This window comes from Odocoileus virginianus, chromosome 14 (assembly GCF_023699985.2).
Source record: "Odocoileus virginianus isolate 20LAN1187 ecotype Illinois chromosome 14, Ovbor_1.2, whole genome shotgun sequence".
In the NCBI taxonomy this organism is placed as follows: Eukaryota; Metazoa; Chordata; class Mammalia; order Artiodactyla; family Cervidae; genus Odocoileus; species Odocoileus virginianus.
The window spans coordinates 6,992,358-7,015,757 of record NC_069687.1 but is presented as its reverse complement, the minus strand read 5'-3'; the positions used below and the strand labels follow the sequence as shown (position 1 = coordinate 7,015,757).

Here is a 23,400-nt window from a genome sequence, read left to right as displayed (position 1 = left end):
ACAATGAACACCCAGCACGGCCCAAAATAAAACTGAATTACAAACAAACAGAACCATCAAGGTCACTCTTCCTCTCTTAGCCATGGCTTGGGGCAGCTCACAGCTTTTTTAGGAATCCTGTGGTCTTCCAAAACTTATCACATATCCTTGACTTTATCAAACTCTGTGTCCAACTAGGACAGTGCTTCTCACCCATGATTGTGTCTCCGAGGTGACAGTTGACAATCTCTGAAGACCTGTTTATGGCAGAAAGTGAAGGGGAACTAAAGAGCCTCCTGATGAAAGTGAAAGAGGAGAATGAAAAAGCTGGCTTAAAGCTCAACATTCAAATAACAAAGATAATGGCATCTGGTCCCATCACTTCACGGCAAATGGATGGGGAAACAGTGGAAACAGTGACAGACTTTGTTTTCTTGGGCTCCAAAATCACTGCAGATGGTGACTGCAGCTATGAAATTAAAAGACACATGTTTCTTGGAAGAAAAGCTATGACCAACCTAGACAGTATATTAAAAAGCAGAGACATTACTTTACTGACAAAATCCCCTCTTGTCAAAGATAATTGTTTTCCCAGTAGTCATATATGTATGTTAAAGTTAGACCATAAAGAAAGCTGAGCACTGAAGAATTGATGCTTTTGAACTGTGGTATTGGAGAAGACTTTTGAAGTCCTTTGGACTGCAAGGAGATCCAACCAGTCCATCCTAAAGGACATTAGTCCTGAATATTCATTAGAAGGACTGATGCTGAAGCTCCAATACTTTGGCCACCTGATGCGAAAAACTGGCTGATTGGAAAAGATTCTGATGCTGAGAAAAACTGAAGGTGGGAGGAGAAGGGGACAAGACAGATGATGAGATTGTTGGATGGCATCACTGACTCGATGGACATAAGTTTGAGCAAGCTCTGGGAGTTGGTGATGGACAGGGAAGTCTGGCGTGCTGCAGCCCATGGGGTTGCAAAGAGTTGGACAAGACTGAGTGACCGAACTGAACTGAACTGAAGGCCTGTTTGGCTGTCACAAGTAGGGGAGGCAATTCTACTGCCATCTAGTGGGTGGAGGTCAGTAATGCTGTTACATATTCTACAGTGTACACAGCACTCTCCACTGCAACAGAGTCATCCAGATCAAAATCTCAATCGTGTCGAGTTTGGGAAACTCTCTATTGGACTAAAGGGACTTCCCAAGTGTCTCAATGGTAAAGAATCCATCTGTCAATGCAGGAGATGCAGGTTTGATCCCTGGGTCAAGAAAATTCCCTGGCGAAGGAAATGGCAACCCACTCCACTATTCTTGCCTGGGATATCTCATGGACAGAGGAGGCTGGTGAGCTACAGTCCATGAAGTGGCAAAGAGTCGGACACGACAAAGCAAATGAGGACCCAGGCACGTACTAAATTAAAAGCTTTAGAAGGGCACAGATTGTGACCTCCAGGTTTTTATATCCAGCAGTGAGCACAAGAGAGAAAACATAATTGAAACCCAAACTATTTATTGAATATATTACTAACTTAACTGATTTACTACTGCCGATGAATGTACTAATTTTTCCCTGATCTTTTAACTGCTTTCACAAGACCTGTTATTATAATCACTTACACAAACTTTAACCTCAGATAGATTGCACTAAAGTATATTTTCCCTTCTCAACTACCAAGTTCTATTAAGACTATCATACTATTAAGACTATCTATTAATACTGTTATTCTAAAATATGACAAAGGAACCTCTGCATTAAAGGTAGTTTAAGGATGAAACTTTGAGGCAATAATCTTACAACCAAATAAAAATAATATATCATGCATCCTTAAAATAACACCCTACAAAATAACTGAAATCAAGACACATCGCTAAAGGAAGCTAGTCCATAAATTCACATACCATAAATGTGTCAGTCACTCAGTCATGTCTGACTCTTTGTGACACCATGGACTATAGCCCACCAGGCTCCTCTGTCCATGGAATTCTCCTGGCAAGAATATTGGAGTGGGTAGCCAGGACCCACAAAGACTCCACAGTAATTTTTTAAATCAAAATTTAAGAAATTTACCCACTTGCAATAAAGAAATATAGAAGTAGATGTTAAAAGTCCATTTTATAATACAAATAACTTAAGGAGTAAGTTATATATGATACATATATATATATATATTATATATATATCCTTGTATAAGGATAGCTTACATTTCTTTTCTTTTCTTTCTTTCTTTTTTTTTTTTTTTTTTTTTTGCCACTCAGACTACATTCTCTTCCCTCTTTGTCTCTAAAAAGGAAAAAAAGAACGATCATCAGTGGCTAATGACAGCTGCAGAAGCAACACCGGAAGCCGACTTCACGCTCAGGAGAGAACGCTGCATCTCCTCCTTGTGGTTTCAGGTGCTCTACATGATCAGAGAAACCTCTCTAATAATGAACTATAGAAATGATCCCTGAAAGTATACAAGGTATATGCATTTTAAATACAAAATGTGAAGTGGAAATTCATTTTTGCTTCCAGAATCACCAGGGATTTTAAAAAACAAAAGTATTTTCCTAGAAACTTTATTCTGGCTTTGTAGCAAGAGGTGATACATTTTCAATGGCTTAAAAGATGGCTTGATTATACAATCATAAGTTTTAGTGGAATAATAAGTGATCCAGGATGCTGGTAATCATCAGCTCTTGTCATTTTCAAATGCACCGCGTCTTTCCAGCAGTAACTGATTTAGAGACCAGCATACTTTTACACTCTCATGAGCCTCTGAGCACCTCATTTTGCCTTTATGAGCCCCAGTCTCCTGTCTGTGAAACGAAGGTGACAGATCACAAGTCATTTTTATCCTCAGGGATGGGCTTCAAACAATCTATGCATCTCATGGGAGTGTGCTCAGTTGCTCAGTTGTGTATAACTCTTTATGATTCTATGGACAGTAGCCCACCAAGCTCCTCTGTCCACGGGATTCTCTAGGCAAGAATACTGAGGTGGTGGGGGTTGGGGGGACAGGTGACGCTTCCTGCTCCAGGGAGTCTTACCGACCCAGGGATGGAACCCTCATCTCTTACATCTCTGGATGGATTCTTTACCACTAGCTATGTGCTCAGTGGTCCCTGATTCTTGGTGACATCTACACACCTAATTCCCTTTAAATACCGATTTCCTGTAGAAGTTCTAACTTGCTTCATTTTCAAGGGACATACTCTGAAGATAATGTTAGAGTTTCCAAGAAACTTTGTCCAGACATTTAACTGTGATAATCTGTTGGGCCAGGTTGATGGATGGGAAGGTCATTCTAGCAAATTTGGTTTATGGGGATTTTGCTCATCATATTATGATAAATAATTCAGCATATAGGAGATTTATAGCACAGGTGGGAAGACGGTTCTGGGCACAGATGAGAAAAGATTTACACTATGCGTGTACAGTCTAGGGGGTGGGCACTTCAGAGAAATGTCCTCGAGAGCACAGCCTGGGGACGTCCATCCAAGAACATAAACTACTCCAGTTCTACTCGTGGGTGAGACAAAGTCCCTTGGTCACTACACACCAGGAGTCCGGCTTTATGCAAGGAAATGTGTTTATGGAATGCTCATGGATCAAATTCCTCACCTCGTATGGAAGGGTTAGTTATGGTACAGGTTGAGATGATGATTGACCCTTCCTACTGTAGTATTTTTTAATTGAAGACATGAGGGGAAGTGAGTCCTCTCTAACGTCCTTGCAGGGGATGAAGGGAAAAATCCAGAGATAAGATCTCCCCTCTGAGGAAGTGCAAGGCTAGTGCTGCTTACTAGTGAGGTCTCCACCCTTGTCTGAGCCCTGAGGGGAACCCATCGTGTATGACACCAGAGCCGGTGCATGCCACACTCCCCGCAGGAGCTGGGCTTCACACGCCTGCCCAAACCAACCTCAGGGCCTGGACGCGCCTGCCCAAACAAACCTCAGGGCCTGGTGAGCAGGTGTGCTGTGTGGTGTCGGGAGTTAAGCCTGTGTGCAAAGTCTGATAGTAGACCACTCTTCACTTTAAGGACTGAAAAACAATAGAAAACTAAGTATCTTTTGGATTGCAATTTCTCTGTAGAGGAACTCTCTGCTAAAAAAAAAAAAAAAACAAACAAAAAGTGGAAGCTGTGACAGATTTTATTTTTGGGGACTCCCAAATCACTGCAGGTGGTGACTGCAGCCTTGAAATTAAAAGATGCTTGCTTCTTAGAAGAAAAGCTATGACAAACTTAGACAACGTATTAAAACATAGAGATATCACTTTGCCACCAAAGGTAGCTATTGTCAAAGCTATGGTTTTTCTGGTGGTCATATATGGATATGAAAGTTGGACTTCGTCATAAAGAAGGCTAAGCCCTGAAGAACTGATGCTTTGAATTGTGGTGCTGGAAAAGACTCTTGAGAGTCCCTTGGACTACAAGGAGATCAAACAAGTCAGTCCTAAAGGAAACCAATCCTGAATATTCCTTGGAAAGACTGATGCTGAAGTTGAAGCTCCAATACTTTGGCCACCTGTTGTGAAGAGCTGACTCACTGGAAAAGATCCTGATGATGGGAAAGACTGAAGGTAGGAGGAGAAGGGGATGGCAGAGGATGAGATGGTTGGCATTACCAACTCAATAGACAAGAATGTGAGCAAACTCTGGGAGATAGTGAATAATGGGGAAGCCTGGCATGCTGCAGTCCATGGGGGTCGCAGAATCAGACACAACTTAGTGATTGAACAACAACAGCTGCTCAAAGGTTACTATGACATAAGTAAGCTAGTACACAATTGGAATGAGCCTCACAATTAGCCTCACCCACACTAACTTGCTGTATTTATCACAAGTAACCCACTTATGTTGTACCTGTGGGCAGATGCGGACCCAGATCTTGGTGAATGCCATCAACTCTTTGGTCTTGTCTTTCTTCTGAGCTTCTTCTCATCCTGTATCTGGAACCATTTCTTTAAAACCCCACATGTGCTGATCTCTTTAAAGTGAGGATCTATATAAGAGAGTTGGCAAATTTATTTTGTATATGGCAGGACCCCTCATGTCAGATGCTTTAATCTTCCTTTGAGAGAGAAACTTTGAGAAAATAGCCCACATGTTTGTTTCTTTTCTTTCATGACCACCTCAGTGCAGGTGAGAGGCAGAGATGACCCTTCATCTCCAGCTCAAGAGTGAGAGCACTTTAAGCTAGTATATACAGTAAGTCTGCTTCGTAAGAATCTTCAGGGTGTGAACTTTCAGAGATGTTAACGGACAGGTGTGAGTGAAGTTGCAGCTTGCCTTCGGTCTCCTGTTACTGACGGGTCTCCAGCTCTACCATCTCCCACCTCCTCTCTCTCCCCAGTCAGTACCTCTTTTTGCCTGTTCACTTGATGCCAGCCCCTGTATGCCAGTTGTCACACTGAACTACTGAACCTTTCAAGGTACTATACTGTAAGATCTTTAAAATATGTTTATTTTGTGTGTGTGTTTTTTGTGTATTATCTGCATGAGAAGTGTTATAAACCTATGAGAGTTCAGTACCACACAGCTGATTGTGCTTGTCGGGTGCCTGGGCTAACTTTGTTGGACTTATGACAAATCGGACCTACACAATATGCTCTCGGAACAGAACTCATTCACATGTAGGGGACTTGCTGTACCCTGGAGAGGATGGAAGGGTCTTAGAGGGGAATCCAGGCAGACAGAATGGGGCTTCTGCCTGATGGAGTTGAAGGTTTTAGAGAGAAATAGTTTTGGAGAAGATAGGAGTTAGATCAAAATCATTTTGGAGAATCTGTCCTCTACCTCCAGGCCCCAGGGGAAGACACTACAGAACCTTCTTTAAGAACCAGGTCCTGGGAACAGAGAATCTGCCCTGAATTCTGGTGAGCAGTCCAGGGAAGAAGACAAGCCCCAGACAAAGGTCCTCTTGCAACTAAAGAGGAAGTGCATGCGTGTGTGCTCAGTCCTGTCTGACTCTTTGCAACCCCAGGGACTGGAGCCCGCCAGGTTCCTGTGTCCATGGGATTTCCTAGGCAAAAATACTGGAGAGGGTGGCCATTTCCTCCTCCGGGGTATCTTACCAATCCAGGGATCGAACCTGGGTCTCCTGCATTGGTAACTGTTTTTCTTTTTCTTTTTTTTTCTTTTTAACCACTGAGCCACCAGGGAAGCCCATACCTAGGTCAGGAATTAAGAAAATAACAGATGTGTCAAAAATAAAATAAGTTGACTGGAACAAAGCAATTCTAGCTAGAAAAGAAGCCTAGCACCTTGGTGCCAGCTCCTCCTCCACTCCGAGCTGTATTTCCTTTCAGAGGGCAGCCGACAGCCCCTCCCATCACACTTCACACTTGCCTGAAGGAAATCAAGCTCCGTGATCACATCCAGATGTGGCAACGCTGAACAGACCTGATAACCTCCTTGTGAAACTCGCCCCGCATCAAGTGTAATGTAAAATAGTGACAGCATCCATGTCATCCCCACTGTACTCACCTGTACCTGCCTGGATCAAGAGCATCTTTCTCCTGATGGGAAAATTCACAGAAAATATTGAAGACCCAAACTCAGGAAAAAAATGAGACTATAGCAGCCATGCAACTTGGAGCCGGGATTCCCTGGGGTTCCACTAGAGTGGTCCAGTGGTTAATACTCAGTGCTTCCACTTCTTCTGCACGGGGTACAGTTTTATCCCTGGTCAGGGAAGTAAGATCCTGCTTGCTGCAAGGTGCTAACACACACACACACACACACACACACACACAGAGGGAGAGGGAGAGAGAGAAACAGCAATCATGAAACTCTGAGCCTAGGAATTCCATTTCCACACCAAGCCAGCTAGTTTCTTTATTCCTTGAACCATATGCTCATTTCTTAGCTGAAATAGATTGCAAGTGGTTTGTCAAGAACTAAGATTTGCTAAAATTGTGTATTTTTGCTATTATCCTAGCTCAAATTAGAAACATATGTTCATCACCTCAGCCTGTGAATAGTTCAACTTGGACAGTTTTCCTCATTTTATTTAGAGCAGATCAAACTGTTATCATTTCAAAGTTGACCTGCAAAAAATACCACATGCACAATTTCTTTTCTAATTGTGTGTTGTTTTTTTTTTCAAACTAGTCAGTGAACTCAATTAACTTAAACAGAGTTGTGCCTCTCAGTACCATAATTAGCACAGCCTTTATTCAGGTAGGAGATACTGATGGCATCATTAAGCTTAGAAGCCACATGAAGAGCCTTCAAATTTCAGAGTTTATATCTGAAGTAGGAACGGATAATGGGACTCAGGACATTTCATCTCTAAGTGGAAGTGAAAGTAGCTCAGTCGTGTCGGATTCTCTGTGACCCCATGGACTATACAGTTCATGGAATTCTCCAGGCCAGAATACTGGAGTGGGTAGCCTTTCCCTTCTCCAGGGGATCTTCCCAGCCCAACGATCAAACCCAGGTCTCCCACATTGCAGGCCAATTCTTTACCAGCTGAGTTACAAGGGAAGACCAAGGATACTGGAGTGGGTAACCTATCTCTTCTCCAGTGGATCTTCCTGACCCAGGAATAGAACTGGGGTCTCCTGCATTGCAGGATTCTTTACCAGTGGAGCTATCAGGGAAGCCCTAGAGTTCTGGCTTTAATGGGGTGATGGTTTTAATGGTGATGAGAAAAATTCCATCTGAAGGCAGCTTCCAGCGTGATCTGATGAAAAATCATTCCCAGGTCAGCCCAGCGATCACTGCTCATTAAGTATAGTGTAGATAACCTTCTCTGCAGAAGTGAGGGGTCGTAAGCAGTGAGGTTTATCAGAAGCTCTGATGTCATGTAGGGGCATTCAGGAAGGTAGATGGCAACATCCTGGCCCAAAATTGATGCTATGGGTAGAGGAGCCTTTATCTTAGTAAAAGCTGGTAATCAGATGATGAAAGAATTGGATGGTAGTTATCACTGTTCAGCAGTTGAGAAGAAAATAAAGAAGATAAATGAAATTTATTTATGATGAAACAAGTGCTAGTGGTCTCTCTCAATCTCCCCCGTCCTCTCTCTCGATCTGCCATGTGAGGTCACAGTGAGAAAATGGTCATCCATGAACCAGGAAGAGTCCTAACCAGACACTGCATCTGCCAGCATCTTGATAGTAGACTTCTCAGACTCCAGAAGTATGAGAAGTGAGAGCTTGTTGTCTAAGCCACCCATGATGTTTTGTTATAGCAGCCCTAACTCTCATGTGAATCCACAATGATCTCATATCTGAAAGGAAATAGAGATACCATTTTCCTGGTCTGCAGTACACTGCCCTCCTTTCTAAATATACATCCATCCACAGGAGTCCACAGGCACAGCTGTGTATCCTCGGATTTATGCCCAGAATACGATCCAGTAGCACGTCCTTTGTGAGAAGTGATTAGCGTCATCACGCTAGGGTATCAGTGGCAGTACCGTGAGATGGGAATTTAGGAAATGCTTGATGTAATCTAATTAAAGTTAGTACTATCATAACAAGCAAAGTTTTCCAAGAAAAGATCCTATTTACTAAAAATCTGATAAAGTGGGACTAATAATGTTTATTTTACCATTGAAGAAATGATACCAGGAAAGTCACAGCTCTTTCTAAAAGGACACAGTTGAAAAAGCGAGTCTCTGTGATTGTGAGTCTCTTGCTGTTTGGTTCAGCATCATAGTCACCCATCACACACCCATACAATGGGTCATGGACTATCTTGTTGTATGTTGCTGCACCATTTGTATATGTGTACATATTCTTTATAAAGAGATCTACAGACAACAAGGGGCTCTGGTGAAGTGTCCAGGTGAGGCACTGAGGTGAAAAGAGACCTTGAGAAGTCTTTGATTTCACAGAGTCTCTTTCAATGACATATTAGGAAAAATTAATTTACCTCTTCACTTTGATATTGTCTTGAGTTGCAATTTTATCAGAAAGGTTTCTTGGAAAAAATCTACAAATCCAATAGCAAGTCTCTTTGTAATGCTCATATGCTACTCACATTTTCTCCTCTTTGGAACTAGTAAAGTACTCCCTAATTTCTCCTGACCACTCAAGAGAAATGTACATAGGAACTTGCATCTGCTTCATGGCCCTAACTGAAAATATCACAAAATACTAGTTAAAAATAAGTATAGCTGAAAATTCACATAAGAAGCATCTTGACAAACCGTGTAGAAAGTGACTGCATGGAACAATATTTATTTAGAAGTATTTCCCTTCCATTTTATTTCATATTTTATGCCTTTACTATTAATGTTTATCATTTGGCTAAAAAAAGAATGAATGGATTAAAATGATTAAATGATAATGTTTCTTTTTCTGGTTCAGGTTTATAGTGTATCTTTGTAAAAGTAAGTAGACTTCTTTACTGGGAAAAAGCAAAATTTCTGATAAAAAGCTTAGCAATTAAAAAATATATGCATGCAAGTTTGAGCATCTTGAGTCGATTTTACACTGTTTTCAGATTAACTTGGGGGTAAATTAAGTACTGCAGTCATGAAATTAAAAGACACTTGCTTCTTGGAAGGAAAGCTATGACAACCCTAGACAGCACATAAAAAGCGGAGACATTACTTTGCCAACAAAGATCCATCTAGTCAAAACTATGGTTTTTCTAGCAGTCAGGTACAGATGTGAGAGCTGGACCATAAAGAAGTGCAGTTCAGTTCAGTTGCTCAGTTGTGTCTGAATCTTTGTGGCCCCATGGACTGCAGCATGGCAGGCTTTCCTGTCCATCGCCAACTCCTGGAGCTTACTCAAACTCAAGTCTATTGAGTCAGTGATGCCATCAAACCATCTCATCCACTGTCGGCCCTTTCTCCTCCTGCCTTCAATCTTTCCTAGCATCAGGGTCTTTTCCAGTGAGTCAGTTCTTCACATCAAGTGGCCAAAGTATTGGAGTTTCAGCTTCAGCATTAGTCTTTCCAGTGAATATTCAGGACTTATTTCCTTTAGGATTGACTGCTTGGATCTTCTTACAGTCCAAGAGACTCTCAAGAGTCTTCTCCAACACCACAGTTCTTCGGCACTCAGCTTTCTTTATAGTCCAACTCTTATATCCATACATGACTACCAGAAAAACCGTAGCTTGGATTAGACAGACCTTTGTCAGTAAAGTAATGTCTTTGCCTTTTTTTTTTTTTTTTTTGTGGCTTGACACATTTTATTTTATTTATTTATTTTTTTTATTCCATTTATTTTTGTTAGTTGGAGGCTAATTACTTTGCTTTTTAATAAGCTGTCTAGGTTTGTCATAGCTTTTCTTCCAAGGAGCAAGCGTCTTATTATTTCATGGCTGCAGTCATCATCTGCAGTGATTTTTGAGCCCAAGAAAATAAAGCCTGTCACTGCTTCCGTTGTTTCCCCATCTATTTGCCATGGAGTGATGGGACCTGATGCCATGGTCTTAGTTTATTGAATGTTGAGTTTTAAGCCAACTTTTTCACTCTCCTCTTTCATTTTCATCAAGAGGCTCTTTAGTTCCTCGTCGCTTTCTGCCATAAGGGTGGTATTGTAGGTGTATCTGAGATTATTTATAGTTCTCTTAGCAATCTCGACTCCAACTTGTGCTTCACCCAGCCTGGCATTTCACATGATACACTCTTTGGTAGGCTACAGTCCATGGGGTCGCAAAGAGTCAGACATGACCGAGCGACTTCACCTTCACCTTCACTCTGCATGGAAGTTAAATAAGCAGGGTGACAATATACAGCCTTGACGCACTCCTTTCCCAATTTAGAACTAGTCTGCTGTTCAATGTCCAGGTCTAAGGGTTGCTTCCTGACCTGGATACAGATTTCTCAGGAGTCAGGTAAGGTTGTCTGGTATTCCCATCTCTTGAAGAATTTCCCATGGTTTGTTGTGATCTATAGTCAAAGGCTTTGGCGTAATTAAGAAAGCAGAAATAGATGTCTTTCTGGAATTCTCTTGCTTTTTCTATGATCCAACAGACATTCCAGCTTGAACATCTGGAAGTTCATGGTGCACATACTCTTGAAGCCTGGCTTGGAGAATTTTGAGCATTACTGTGCTAACGTGTGAGATGAGTGCAATTGTGTGGTAGTTTGAACACTCTTGGGCATTGCCTTGCTTTGCAATTAGAATGAAAACTGACCTTTTCCAGTCCTGTGACCACTGCTGAATTTTCCAAATTTGCTGGCATGTTGAGTGCAGCACTTTCACAGCATAATCTTTTAGGATTTGAAAGAGCTCAACTGGAATTCCACCACATCCACTAACTTTGTTTGTAGTGATGCTTCCTAAGGTCCACTTGATTTCACATTCCAGGATGTCTGGCATTAGGTGAGAGATCACATCATAGTGGTTATCTGGGTCATGAAGATCTTTTTTTGTGTGTATTCTTCTGTGTATTCTTGCCACCTCTTCTTAATATCCTCTGCTTCCGTTAGGTTCATATCATTTCTGTCCTTTATTGTGCCCATTTTGCATGATATATTCCCTTGGTACTTCTAATTTTCTTGAAGAGATGGCTAGTCTTTCCCATTCTATTGTTTTCTTCTATTTCTTTGCACTGATCACTAAGGAAGGTTTTCTTATTTCTCCTTGCTATTCTTTGGAACTCTGCATTCAAATGGGTAAATCTTTCCTTTTCTCCTTTACCTTTAGCTTCTCTTCTTTTCTCAGCTATTTCTAAGGACTCCTTGGACAACCATTTTGCCTTTTTGCATTTCTTTTTCTTGGGGATGGTATTGATCACTGCCTTCTGTAGAAGGTCATGAACCTTATGCTGTCCATTTGATCTAATCCCTTGAATCTATTTGTCACTTCCACTGTATAAGCGTAAGGGATTTGATTTAAGTCATACCTGAATGGTCTAGTGTTTTCTCTACTTTCTTCAATTTAAGTCTGAATTTGGCAATAAGGAGCTCATGATCTGAGCCATAGTCAGCTCCTGGTCTTGTTTCTGATGATTGTATAGAGCGTCTCCATCTTTGACTGCAAAGAATATAATCAATCTGATTTCGGTATCCACCATCTGGTGATGTCCATGTGTAGAGTCTTCTCTTGTGTTGTTGGAAGAGGGTGTTTGCTATGACCAGTGCGTTCTCTTGGCAACACTCTGTTAGCCTTTGTCCTGATTCATTTTGTACTCCAAGCCAAATTTGCCTGTTACTCCAGGTATCTCTTGACTTCTTACTTTTGCATTCCAGTTCCCTATAATGAAAAGGACATCTTTTTTGGGTGTTAGTTCTAGAAGGTCTTGTAAGTCTTCATAGAACCATAAAGAAGGCTGAGTGCTAAAGAACTGATGCTTTTGAACTGTGGTGTTGGAGGAGACTCTTGAGAGTCCCTGGATTGCAAGGAGATCAAACCAGTCAACCCTAAAGGAAATCAACTCTGAATATTCATTAGAAGGACTGATGCTGAAGTTGAGGCTCCAATACTTTGGCCACCTGATGCAAAGAACTGACTTATTGGAAAAGACCCTGACTTGTTGGAAAAGACACTGATGCTGAGAAAGATTGAGGGCAGGAGGAGAAGGGGACAGCAGAAGATGAGATGGTTAGATAGCACCACTGACTCAATGGACATGAATTTGAGAAAACTCTGAGAGATAGCCTAGGACAGAGCAGTCTGGCCTGCGCTTGTTTATGAGGTCACCAAGAGGCAGACACAACTTGCCAACTGAACAGCAACAACAAATTAATTTTGCCTGTGTCCTGCTGGGGAAAGTTCTTTCCTCATTATTCTGTGTTGCCCTCTCCTCTGCCTATTGTCACTGAAAGACCTTGAGGCCTAAAACAGTTACTAATTATTTTCCACCTTTGCCCCTCACTATTCAAAGCAGTGTGTGATGTTCTGACCGTGAGGCTCATTAACATGGAGTTTATTAAAGTCACACAGAATAAAATGAACTCACAAAAACAAAGATTTTGTGCTCAGGGTTAAAGTTGAATAAATAAATATATTTCCACACAAGAAGAATTTCCGGGCCAATATTTTTATTGTTATTAAAGTATAATGAAAAGTTTAATGATCGTATTATGAAGCAAATAAGCAGTATGAGTCAATAACCATATTAACTAGTAAATAAGCATGCCTCTGTTAGATCATGCGGAAAAAACAATTTTATCAGAATTTGCTGATTTGATTTTATGTTATAATTATGGTAGGGTTGTTCTTTATTCACTCTTGAGTCTGCCCAAATGGGAAAACTGCATATCTCTCAAGTATTCAGGGTGCAGATAAGTTTTATATAGTTTTATATTTGTTAACAAAAGGCTTTCAACATTCCTTGCTAGAGTTTTGTTGTTGTTCAGTAGCTAAGTTGCATCTAACTCTTTGCAACCCATGGGCTGCAGCTTGCCAGGCTCCTCTGTCCTCCACTGTCTTCCAGAGTTTGCTCAAATTCATGTCCATTGAATTGGTGATGCCATAAACCACCCAGTCCTCTCTCATTCCCTTCTCCTCCTGCTTTCAGTCTTTTGCAGCATCAGTCTTTCCCAATGAGTCGGCTTTTTGCATCAGGTGGCCAAAGTATTGGAGCTTCAGTTTCAGCATCAGCCCTTCTAATGACTATCCAGGGTTGATTTCCTTTAGGGTTGACTGATTTTATCTCCTTACTGTCCAAGGGACTCTCAAGAATTATTCAGTGCTCAGCTTTCTTTCAGTTTAGATATTTTGTAGACTGTTTTTGGTATCAATTGTTTTCAGAGCTGTTTTTTTTTTTAATTTCTATGATATCTAAATGGTTATTCCACTAGAAAACTGCATGCTAAGTGGCTTCAGTTGCATCTGACTCTTTTAGACCCTATGGACTGCAGCCCTCCAGGCTCCTCTGTCCGTGGAATTCTCCAGGCTCCTCTGTCCGTGGGATTCTCCAGGCAAGAGTACTGGAGTGGGTTGCTATGCCCTACTCCAGAGGATCTTCCTGACCCAGGGTTTAAACTTGTGTCTCTTATGTCTTCTGCATTGACAGGCAGGTTCTTTAACATTAGCGCCTTCCCCTTCCATTCCTAACCCATGCCAATCTCCCTAAAGTGGACAATCTTAAAGGGTGGATTTCCAAGGTCACTGCTGTAGGTCACAGGGACTTGATTACACAAGGAATGACTGAGAAGCATGCAGAAACTCTGTTTTTGTTCCCTAAATGCCAGGTGGCTTAGTTCAAACAGATATGGCTACAACCAAAGTTGTACTGATAAATTAGGGGATACAATACGAATGTCATAAATATGTCACCTCTTCCAAGAGCAAACATTAAAACCTGTGTATTATTAACATCTGACCACATATATGTATATACCAAAAAGAATATCATTTTATTTTGTTACCACTTAGTTTAATTTTAATCCAAGGCAAATTTACTGAATCTAGTCTTTATTTGGCTTGGCAGTGAAGAATTTGGCTGCCAATGCCTGCTAATGAAGGAGATGTGAGTTCAATCCCTAGGACAGGAAGATCCCCTGGAGAAGGAAACAGCAACCCACTCTAGTATTCATGCCTGGGAAATTCCACAGACAAAGGAACCTGATGGGCTATAATCCATGGAGTTGCAGAGTTGGACACAATTTAACGACTAAACTTAAAAAACAGCAAAAAGCTTCCTTGTATGATTTTTTCTTTTCTGGATGTCACAAAATTTAACTCAAGCCACTGTTTTAGCTGTGGTAAATTCCTTTTTAGGACTGTTTAATATTCTATGGTGTGAATCTATTTTTCCTATTGCCATCTGGATGGTTTGCCCTTATGAACAGTTTCTTGATATTCTTAACTTCTGATAAAATGAACTAAAGTTTATCTGCTAATGTAATCACTGGCCCACAGAATATACACATTGTAAATCTTTCCAAAAATTATCAGCTTGTTTTAAAAATATGCTTTAATCATATTTGTAATAGATTGCATTCATAAGAACTATGATGAAATTACATTAAAATAAATTATTATAGACTCTCTAGTTTCAAAAAAATATTTAACAAAATTATTTTTTTAATTATTAGATGCCAAGTGCTTGATATTTTTAATGAGCAGTCCAAGTTTAAAAATATTCTATTTTTCAATATTTTAATTCTTAAGTGGAAATTTCATGTTTCAATTTCATCACTATTTAATCTCATGTTTAAACTTGGTAACAGAGATCTTGAATTTGTGGCCATATTCACTCTTTCAAAATAGCAACAAAAATTCTATGAAATGTTGCATTCGGTAGGAAATTGTGTACCAAATTTATCTGAGAAAAATTAGAATATTTGCACTCATAATTAGTCTCAAACTAGCCAGTGGAATTTGATATAAATAGTGAATTTTGGAACATATTGTCATATTATTACTAATATCACTGAAGCATCTTCAAATAAGGAGGCTCAAGAGATTCAAATTTGATTCCTGGGTCGGAAAAATGTCCTGGAGAATGGAATGGCAATCCACTCTGGTATTCTTGCCTGGAAAATCCATGGATAATGGAGGCTGGCAGGCTACAGTCCATGGGATCACAAAGAGTCGGACACGACTGAAGTGACTTAGCACAGCACACATCTTCAAATAAAAATTATTCTTTAATAAAATGGTTAGCTTGTATGGTAATGCCCATCACTTTTAAAAGATACTATTTTACTGCATTTTAATTTTCACAGCTTTAATGTGAATTAACATTGCTGTAGTAATTATTGCTATTATTTTTACACCCCTGGAAAATATTCTATTTGCCAAAATACATATTAAAACAGTGAAACATGTGAGTTTGTGCTGCTAATGTACTTGTCTAGTGTTTTTATAAAATTAATACATACTGCTTACATTTTACTGCCTTGGACTACTGTACTGAAATAAGTGAAGTGGATAGACCATTGAAATGTGGAATTTCTATATTATCTCATCCTTTAATCCAGTTCATCATAGCTTTGATAAACTATCTTATGCTCTGCTCTGAAGGATCAAATCAATAATGCCAACATGTTCACATAACATTGTTGCTATAATGGCCAAAGCTAAACATCTAAGGTGACTTTTCCCTTGTATATTTCCCCATTTGTGTAGTGAAAGTTTATTGTGGGTAGAACTTGAAGGGTATTTTAGTTGAACATTTTTGTCTGTACTTGGCAGACTTTTCCTCGATTTGATCACTGTCTTAAACTATCACTGCCTGGTTTCCACTTCTCCTGCGTTCTCTCCTTTTGGGGCCCGTTAAGGTTTCAGATTCATCTCTTATTTCCTCTCTGTCTTCTCTTCTCACCTACATGCTGAAGCCTCCAGTTTTATATTTCTGCCTCAGTCTCGCCACCAACTCTCAAACCCACGTCTGAAGCTTCTGAAACCCATTCACCAAGTGGATCATTTCTGTTCCCAGCATATGTGCAAGCTTGGATCATGGTATTACCATTACAGTTCTTGACCCATAATTTAATCACCGAAGTATTTCAAGGAAGATATTTTCATTGCCACTTTATACTGCAAGAGCTGAGGATTACCATATATAAGTAATTTTCTAAAAATTATACAAATTGTAATTGGTGAAACTAAAACTCAAACTAAAGATCGGTCTGATGCCCAAGTTTTGTTCCTTCCAACACAACAAATAACTTGGACAACAATAACAAAAAGGCTGGATATAAGTATTATCCAAGCAAATCCTCCTGGCCCTGGGGGATCTAATAAAAGATCCCTTGTCCCCACTCCAACTCCACCCGAGACTTGGGAAGGTGTTGACTCCTAAGAGGGTGCCCCTGGATCCTCTGATAAAGTTTTCTTGGGAGTCATGCAATGTAAGCTTCCATCCCTGAAAAGTTTGAATTTACCATAAAAGATGGGCAAACCCTTACCTATTAAAAACAACTCCATTCCACTTGGGAGATCAGTTCTTATGACTGAGGGCTATTGTATAATTATCATTGAAACAGTATATGTCTTTCACTAGGATCAATCTCAAGAGGGTAGAAGGAAATATCAGCTTGGAAGTGCAGAATGACTGAGTCTGGAGAAATTACAAACGCTGAATTCTTGATGCAACAGCAAAGCCACTAAACTCTGAGCCTATAAGTGAAGAAGGCTCTCTTAGAGAGTTCTGCTGATTTGCTAAAACTTCAGTTTCAATGAGTCTAAGAAACAAAATCAGATCTCAGCTGCTGTATTTTCAAAGCTGTGTTCAGGGTCTAGTAGGTAAGTAGAGCAAGTAGGTGGGGGACTCATAAATTTTTGTGTGTGGTTTGAAGTAAGAGTAAGATAAGACAGTAATGACAAAGAGTCTGAACAAACATCATTGTAACTTCTTTATATGATCTTCATGTTAATCAATAAAATAGCCAATGTTTTACATTTCCATATAAATTCAATTGATAAACTCTAGACTCTCAGGACAAGTTTGGATCCAGTACAGACTTCCTGCCTTGGGGACTAAGGTTTACAGTTCTGTCTAACCTTGAACAGCAGCATAAACATTCCCATGGATATGATGCACTGGCAAACTTCATGCACATTTGGTGCCTAGTCCCTCCTACAGCTCACTCTGCACCATACTCTGCCCTTGTAAAATTCACCTGCAGTGATTCTTTGTACCTTTCTCTTCAAAGACATTTGCACAAATGATTTCTGTGTCCATCAGCTCAATGATCAAGCCCAATTTATCTGCAGAATGTGGGAGAGGAATGGGAGATAAGACTTCTTCTACCACAGTAGCCTTAATTATAATCCATAAATCTTGTCTATTTCCAGGTTTCACAAGTAGTGTTATGTTCACTCCTGTTGAATTAGATCCTGAATTTCTACAACCCTACTCTAGTTCCAAGAAATGCTTTTTTCATGCATAAACAAAAAATTAAAAATGTAAATGAGGGCAACATATCATTACGTTGCTTCTGTGGGATAATGTCTGAGTTTTAGGCGAGGGGACTAGAGAGAGGGGAGGAGAGTTATAAGAGGTTGGCTCATCCGACTGTGAAAGTGAAGTGTTAGTCACTCAGTTGTGTCTGACTTGTTGGGACCCCATGGACTGTAGCCTTCCAGGCTCCTCTGTCCATGGAATTCTCCAGGAAGGAATACTGGAGTGTTTGGCCATTCCCTTTGACATCTATAGGGCAGGCTGGCAGGCAGGGAATTCAGGGAAGACTTGACATTACTGTCTTGAATAGAAATTCTGCAGGACAGAAGGGGGAAGCTCGGGTAGGATTTATCTGTTCATTCTTGAGGTAGAATTTCCTCTTTGGGAAACCTCAATCCGTGCTCTTAGGAACCTCAATTGATAGGATAATGATGAGGGTAACCTGTATTACTCAAAGTCTAGGGATCTAAATGGCAGTCACATCTAAGAATCAGCTTCACAATAACATCTAGACTGATGTTTTACCAAACAACTTGGCACTGCAGCCAGCCAGGTTGTTGCATAACATTAGCTGTCAGCCACAGAGAGGTTAAGTAACTTTCCCAATGCTGCACAGCTAGGAAGTGCCAGAGTCATATTTTGAAGCCAGTCAGTACACAGCGTCCACCCATTCAGCCACTGCATTAAACTAGTCAGAAGTTGTAAGTTGTACGTATAGTGGATGCCCCTCTTTTCTGTCTTAGGAAATCAAATTTCAAAGACCAAAGAAAAAATGAAAAGAGAAACACCCAATGACAACAACAAACATACAAAGTGAGTTAATCATGGACATACATGAGTTCGAAGAAACTCACAGCATTTCAAGGCCTTTCTAGGTGGCTCCACAGTGAAGAATCCACCTGCCAATGCTAGAGATTTAGAAGATGAGGGTTCAGTCCCTGGGTCAGGAAGATCCCCTGGAGGAGGAAATAGCAACTGGTTCCAGTATTCTTGCCTGGAGAATCCCATGGACCAGAGGAGCCTGGCGGGCTACCATCCATCAGGCTGCAAAGAGTCGGACACAACTTACTATTAAACCACAGATGACCAACCACCACCAAAGCATTTCAAAGCGGTGACTGACAGTTCCCAGCTTCCTATGAGCAACTGTCACTCAGAGCACAGATTTTCTTCAAGTAAAGAGGTGGTGGCAAAGAAGTGCTGTGTCATGGAGGTGTGACAGGTGTGTTGGTAGCAGCAGGCAGCTGGGATGCAGATAGGCTGTGGATAGCATCACTGCCTCCATTCATAGGATTCACGGGGGATTTAATTACTGAAGCCTTTTCTCCTCCTTTTTACATTCTCATGAATTAGACATGGAATTCCAGCTATCATTTTCAAGCCTCTTACAATTCTCTGGCTGGGAAAAAAATAGCCAAGCACATTCTTAGCTATTTTTTTTCCCAGCCAGAGAATAGACATAGATATAGCTATCTTAAAAACAAATTTAGAAGGCACTATAGTCACCTAATAGCTTATTTATGATAAACATTTAGGTATGTTTTAACAGCACCATATATTTTAAATAAAGATGATGTGATTATATTCTAAATCTTCCTGGAGAGCTGTGCATACATGTAATGAAGCCTGGAGAGAGAGATGAGGAATCGGGTATCTTAGGAGCTAAACCTCCACCTAATAACTGAATACAAGAATCATCAGGAGGTCCTGTCAGTTAATCCATATTGTGGAGAATGAAAGCACTGTTATTATTAGGAAAAAAAACCCCACAAAACATAAAGTAATTTTCGCAGCTACAATGAGCAATACACACACAAACAAAGCAAATTCTGAGATAACCATCTTGGATCTAAACTGTACCTTCCTCTCATTGAGTAAAAGACTGTCATTTTACATGTTCTGGTGGGCAACCAGAAGTGAGAGAGTTGAAATCAGTGAAACAGGAGGTAAGAAGGTGAGAGACAGTGTAGGGAGAGAGATGGGTGAATCGGGGGGAGACAGAGAAAGAGTCTTTATTTGCTTTTTGTTTTTCAGGATTTAATCACTTACTTTTCAAGAGCTTCATCGGCTTTATAGGAACAAAATATCTCAGGGACTCCAGGAACTAGAAAAGACAGACCCTGTAACTGGTTAAGGCATTACCGCCTGGGAAGTTGTGCCGTATCTTGAAAGCCCAGGACGTTGGTCTGTTGGGCAAAACTCCCCCTTCTTCTGGGCTCCACCTTCATCTCAAAAATGCAACCCACAGACCTACTGCAGCATCTCAGGTCTCCCCTACTTTCCTTAAAAAGACAGGCCACCTGCAGGAACATACTCTCACTGGAGCTGCTGTGCCCAGGAGTCAGGTCATGATCAGGGACTTAGGGAGACAGGTCAAGGCCCTGAACGACTCAGTGTAGTATTATTAGTAGGACGTGACTCTTAATAACTAATTCTCCTCTTTTTGGTTTGTCTGCGGATGTTCAGTTATGCGGAAGCAGGTTTCTGTTTGTTTTACATAGAACTGGCTGACAATCTTTCAGCACATTAAATAAGTCATTCTTGTGCTTTCTGATCACTATGGTTTCCAGTGAGATGTGAGTTGTCTTCACATCTGTGAAATTGGAGGTCATTGGTATTTTCAGTTTTCCCTCTGCTACTTGTGTGTATGTGACGCCCCTGTGGTGCTAGTGGTAAAGAACCCGCCTGCCAAGGCAGGAGACATAAGAGATCCAGGTTCCATCCCTGGGTCGGGAAGGTCCCCTGGAGGAGGAAATGGCAGCCACTCCAGGATTCTTGCCTGGAGAATCCCATGGACAGAGGAGCCTGGCGGTCTGCAGTCCACAGTCCACTGAAGCGATTTAGTATATGTCACTATGCTTTTCTCTACCTTTTCTCCTGGGGCTTCCATTATGCATATATGTACATTCTTATTGATGTTTTGCCAGTATCTGAGGTGCTTTTTTTCTTTATTCTTTTCTTTCTGTTCCTCAGACTAGATCATCTGAATTGATCTAAATTGTCCTGTCTTAAATTTACAGGTTCTGTTATCTTTCCCCTCAAATACGCTTATTAGTTTTAGTTAGTGTACTTTCAAATATAGAATTCTACCAGGTTTTTCCACTAACCCTCTTCCCCCAAATTCCATTGATTCATTTATATTTTCTAGTTGGTGAGACATTGTTTGCATTTTCCTTCAGTTCTTTAGGTACCACTCCCTCTAGTTCTTTGCATACAGGATAGTTTATTAAAGATTTTGCATAGTAAGTCTACCATCTGGGCTGGCTCGGGCAGTGTTCATTACTGTTTCTGCCCATCTTCAGGAGTCTTCCTTTTCAGTTTCTTTGAATATATTATCTTTATTTTTGAAAACTGGATATTTAAAATAACATAATGTGGTAATTAAGCAAATCAGATTCACCCCCTTCTCAGGGATTTTTGTTATTATGTCTCTTTGCTTATTTACTTACTTTCCTGCACGAATTCACTGAAGTCCATATTCTTTATATTGTGTAACAACCAGTCTCTGCTCAGTAAGCTTGGTGGCCACCTAACTATTTGACAGACATTTTCCAAAATGACTTAAACCAGTAAGTCTCCAAACATTTGCTAGAGGTTCTGTGTGCATATTGGCACATGCTTTAATTTCTAAATTGATTTTACCTTTTGATTCTTGTTTATGTAGAGCGTTAAGGCCAGCCATGGGTGACAGATTAGAGATTTTCCTTTTAAATTCTTTAGTCAACTTCTTGTTTGTTTTAACTGGTTGGCCTTAGGCAGCTGCAATGTTAAACAACAATTGCTAATTGTTTTTAAGAATCTATCCTGAGGAAAAGACTGTTCACACTAAATGAACTCTGGGTTATAAGGAGGCCGATGAGATGAGGTATCTAGGTTCTCTAGGATGGCATTTTGGGGATTTCCAACCTGTTCTGCTCCTTTCTGTGACTTCTAGAATGCTGTTTTTCATTGCCAAAATGCTGATTTTTAAGGCTATTAAGGAGGGTGATAGGAATGGGTCAAGTTGCATTACCTTAAGACATCACTGTTTTTACTAAGGCGTGTTTCTGCTCAGTCTTTGGCCTACTCTTTGTGGCCCTGGGCACTGTAGCCCGCCAGGCTCCTCTGTCTCTGTCTGTGGGATTTCCCAGGTGAGAATACTGGGGCGGGTTGCTGTTTCCCTCCTCCTCCAGGGGATCTTCCCAAACCAAGGATTGAACCCATGTCTCCTGTGCCTCCTGCATTGCAGGCAGATTCTTTACCACTGAGCCACCAAGGAAGCCCTTTCACCAATATTCAGCTATTATCTAGAATAAACACTCCTTAAATTTTTAAAAAGCTTGGTTACTTTCCAGAAGTTTGAAAATGTTGGTGCTGGCAATTTTTGCCAGTGTCTTATTGCTCATATGGAGGATTAGGTTTTAGAGGGTTGTTGATTGCCTTTGCAGAAGTGATTTTACTAGCTGATTTGTTAATGTGGGAGTGCATTAAATTTTTTAATATCACTTTCCTTTTGGATCTCCGGCCCATAAGATGAATCATGTGCCAATGAAGACTAAGAAGAATTATTTGCTGTATGATTGTACATAATGTTTATGTTCTGAACAATGGCAAGTGAAACTCTATCAGCTTCATTTACAGAGATCCTGTCATCTTTGAAAAACCTTGAAAATTTGAAAACGAGTACAGCTCAATATTCTTGCTGAGTTCTCTGTGTCAGAATAGAAGTTTCTCCAATGATTCCTCCAAAGTGTATTTCTTTTTCCTTATTTGTGAAAGCATTTTGCCAAAAATATTGCAAGATATCTGAATTCTGGAGAAAGGAAGGTGACTGGTAAATTTTTATAAACTATACAGAGAGTGTAAGTAGTCTTTATATATACAGAGAGACACAGTTGAATTCTCATAGAGGAAAATTTAAAATAATGTGAGCCGTTATCCTTTCTGAGTTCAACAGTTAGAAAGATGTGGAATAGATATCATGAATTTTTGCAACCACAAAATATACTTGATTTGGAAAGTCTTTTAAAATATATTTTTGATCAAAATTACAGTTATTACAGCTACCTGTTTTTATTGCTTATAATTTATGATAATTTTTGTGAATAAAACTCTTCCTGAAAGTAATTATTATTGGGCTGTCAAATAGTTCAACATTAAAAAGTTAATGTCAGAAAAAATTTACCTAATTTCACATTTGAATCTACAATCAAAACTTGGTTTTATTTCACTCCATTCAGTGCATCAGCTAAAAGAGTATCAGTCTGTGTGTGTCTGTGTTTGTGTATGAATGTTTGACCTTCATCTAGATAAATGCACATTATTTCAGTTTTCTTTGTTGTAGTTGTTGCTGTTCAGTCACTAAGTCATGTTCAACTCTTTGTGACTTCATGGACTGCAGCACACCAGGCTTCCCTGTCCTTCACTATCTCCAGGAGTTTGCTCAAACTCATGTCCCTTGAGTCGGTGATGCCATCCAACCATCTCATCCTCTGTCATCCCCTTCTCCTCCTGCCTTCAATCTTTCCCAACATTAGGGTCTTTTCAGAGTCAGCTCTTTGCATCAGGTGGCCAAAGTACTGGAGCTTCAGCTCCAGCATCAGTCCTTCCAATGAATATTCAGGGTTGATTTCCTTTAGGATTGACTGGTTTGCTATCCTTGCTGTCCAAGGGACTCTCAAGAG

General features: G+C 40.3%; 1 non-coding gene across 1 annotated transcript; it reads right to left on the bottom strand.

The window, feature by feature from the left end:
* Positions 1–2,230: 2,230 nt before the first annotated feature.
* LOC139038311 (small nucleolar RNA U3) lies at positions 2,231–2,444 on the bottom strand. Its single transcript, XR_011491308.1, has one exon. It is a non-coding gene; the product is annotated as a small nucleolar RNA U3 (small nucleolar RNA).
* Positions 2,445–23,400: the final 20,956 nt, after the last annotated feature.